This window comes from Suncus etruscus, chromosome X (assembly GCF_024139225.1).
Source record: "Suncus etruscus isolate mSunEtr1 chromosome X, mSunEtr1.pri.cur, whole genome shotgun sequence".
NCBI lineage: Eukaryota > Metazoa > Chordata > Mammalia > Eulipotyphla > Soricidae > Suncus > Suncus etruscus.
This window is the reverse complement of record NC_064868.1, coordinates 79,195,216-79,198,853: the sequence shown is the minus strand read 5'-3', so window position 1 is coordinate 79,198,853 and position 3,638 is coordinate 79,195,216.

Below are 3,638 nucleotides of genomic sequence, written 5' to 3'. Positions count from 1 at the left end.
TTTATCATCGCCTTGTCAATCCTCCCAGCCTGGGAATCGCAGGGCGGCAGCAGCTGCCTGACGTGTGGTGAACTGACCGGGGCACTTTCAAGAGACGACTCCATTTACCCATCTGAAAACAAGATATTGATTTTCCTCCGGCTCTGGAGAGAAAAGAGCCATCCTGAAAATATATGAAGACCACCATTTCTCTAGGCTCCCCCTCCTAAATCACACCACCCTAACTGTTCTCCCATCTTCCTCACCACCAACTTCTATATCCTCTTCAGCATCACCTGGGGTGAGCAAGTAGCAAACCAGCCTCGTTTGCTACCTTCTGCATATCTATTGCTCAGGATACTTAAAAGCAGCCAAGGCAAAAGGCCCTAATGGGGCTCTAGTTTATGACTTAGAAATCAATGTGGTCTTTATTTTTTGCCATCTACATGGAAATCACATAGTACAGTCAACTTTAGCCTGGCACTTTCCGTCTCTCTCCAGCTGTTAAGGCCATGGTGGCAGCTCCCGAATGAAATAGCCCACCTCAGCCCCTCGAATATCCTGACCATGAGATTTTTTTTCTTTTCTCTACCAGAGCCCCAAGAATATCATCATAAGGCTTAAAGAAGATGAAAGCATGGAGGGAAGCTTGTTTTGCCAGCCAGCATCAACAGCCATCAGTACTCCTTGAAGCAGCAGGTGTCTAAAATTAACAGTGCTAAAAGCACGGGGAAATGGTCAAGTGAGAACGGGTAAACAAGTTGGCCACAAGGCGAAGTTGTGACTTGGAGCTGTCTTGAGCCAATGCATAGGCTCCCAGGAAGTGGGAGGTGAATCCCATTTTATGAATTGCTCCTGTACCACGTGCTGGAAAATCCTTTCATCCTGCGTGGACTGGGACCATTCTGTAGCGAAAGAAGAGCTATGGGCAAGTAAAAGAAAGACCCCCCCCAATCCTCAGCAGGGCCCAGGCAGCAAAACTGGGACTCAGGCATCAGAAACAGCCTATATTGGCCTGAAAATCTCTTGTTCCTGCTGCTACCTGCAAAAGCTTCCTTTTGCTGCTTCAGGAAATTTATTGGAGGGTAGAGGGGTGGATTGGAGTGGAGGAAAAGGGGGAAAAACAATTTTGCAAAGCAAAGAGGCAAAGAGAGCTATAATTGCTGTGAAAGTAGGTCAGAGATGGCAAGTTCTGGGCTTAACCCCGTGAGTTTACCCTCAGGGATCCAGAACTGGAAGCTGAGCCCCGAGATGGGCCTCAGACACGATGGAGCTCTCTGTTATGCTAAACAAGCACTGGAGGTGGACTAGCCCAACCATCTGCTAGAGACATGCATAAATCGAGGGGAGGCAGAGCGGTACAGCATGTGTATAATATGGGGTAAATGGGAAAAAGCAAAAGTACGTCATTAAAAAGAAGCAGAAAGCACCCAGAGAAAGAACTTGGTGGCAGAGATTAGTGTTTCAATTACTATTAATGTTAATAACCCCACGTGGGGAACTCCAGGGTCTCTTGTGATTCATCAGAAGGGGGTGGGGAGAACTAGCTTAGCCACTGGAATTTTTTAAATCATTGCTTTCATTTCTTCACAACTTTCTTCACTTGGAAGTGACTGACATCAAGGATCCAGTTTGCCTAGTGTCACATGCTAACTTTGTTTTCAATGGAGGAAAGCAAAAAGTTAAAGAAGTTGGGCAGGGGGAGCCAGAGTCACAACCTCTGTTCCCTTTTTCAGATGTATTTCTGGGTTAGGTTTTGTGTTCTGATTTTCTTTCCTGCCTTTCCTATTCTGTGTTTCTGGTCCTTTCAACTTAGCATACAGGCCATTTCAAATGACTGGATCAACTTCGAAAATTGCTCACTTGGATAGTACATGTGTACTTGGAACATCTTAGTGGAATCGAAACTTAATGTAATTGGGTTTTAAGATGACTCAACATGCCCCAGTTTTGAGGCAGCTTTCAGGTGAAGCCAGCAAAGGAAATGAAAGGAGCTGAAAGAAGGAAGTCGTGCAGAATTACTGGCCTTTCTGAAGAGAGCAGGAGCCATCCTGAGGAGCAGCCAAAATCCAGGGCCCCAAATTGGCAACACAGTCCCCAGATAAGATCCTCCTGGTACACAAATATTTGGCGTTCCACCTGACTATACACAGAGCTTCTTCCTGGCTCTGCACTCAGAGATCACTCTTGGTGGTTTTAATGGAAAATATAGGGTACTAGGGATTGAACCCATGTCGGCCACATGCATGACAAGTGCCTTACACATTGTGCTACTGCTCCAGCCATTTACAATGATATTTTACTGCTAACTATGGATGCCTACAGACTATTCATACACTTCGCAGCTTGCCATAGATCCCCCACTCTTCTGCTTCCTGGCATTTCCAGCTGTGTTGAGACCCTGAGACATTCTACATATGATCTTGATATAATATAATATAATATAATAGAGGGTGCAGGTGTCCATTTCCTTGGAGAATTCTCGAAATGAATGTGGTCAATGGAAGTTTTCTCCCTGGGGGAAGGGGGTAATTTGGCCATGTTTAGAGATAGTTTAAGTTGTGATAACTGAGATGTGGGCTTTCAACAGGATTATAATCAGTTGCTATTTAATATCTGAGAAGGCACAAGAAAAATCCCTGACAAAGCTGAATAGGACCTGAGAGTCAAGAGTGCTGAAGCTGAGACACATGGGTTGAACCCAGGGGTGACACACACCAGTTGGGTTTCCTGAATCCACTCTGAGATCTTGGTCCTCTGAAAAAATGTACATTTCAATGAGAGGAGTGACATTCTGTGCTATTGACCCTTTACATTTAAGTCAGCAAAAGGATCTGCAATTGAAGGGATGGCAGGATATGGGTAGACAGAACCTTTGACTATTAGACTGGAGCAATAGCACAGTGTATAAGGCACTTGTCAGGGACTGATTTGGGGAGATTTTCACCACTAACCAATCAGGATCATTTCACACAAGAATATCACATAAATTTCTTCTAATACCCCACCTTTAATACTCATCTACTACTACCTAAATTTGCTTACATCTTCCCTGACAGACACTGTCTGCAGGGCTTTACATTCATGATATCCTCATTGCATCCTGTTAATACCTTTGTACAACAAAAGAAACTCATTCTCAGTGTAAAGAATCCCCTCAAAGCTATAGGTCTATTTAGCACACAACCAGAACCCAAGCCTGGTCTTCCTCTAGAGATAAAGCTCTTAGTAATAAGTGTGGTCAACTGGAGGCTACAAGCACTACCAGATGTGGCCCTGGAGACCTCAGTCATCACTGCACTACTGGTATGAACTGGATAACCCTAGAACCAAAGAGCCAGAGCAGTATTGAATCCCACAGAGTTCACACTGAACAGCATGCCCAGGTGGTTGTGAATGATCAAGTGGGCCTCCTCTTGAGGCCTCCTGAACATTACTTGGTGGGTCCTCCAGTTTTTTCATTAAAGGCTTGCTATCTTCAAGTTCAGGATCTACCTTAAACACACATTCTTCTCTCTTTCCTCATGATTTTAAGTACATTATTTCTAATAAAAAATATCTTGCTTCACTATTTCACCTCCTACATAAAAATTTTAAATATTAAAAATAATGAATATTATTGTCAACACTATGTAAACCACTATGATCAAAATAAAAAT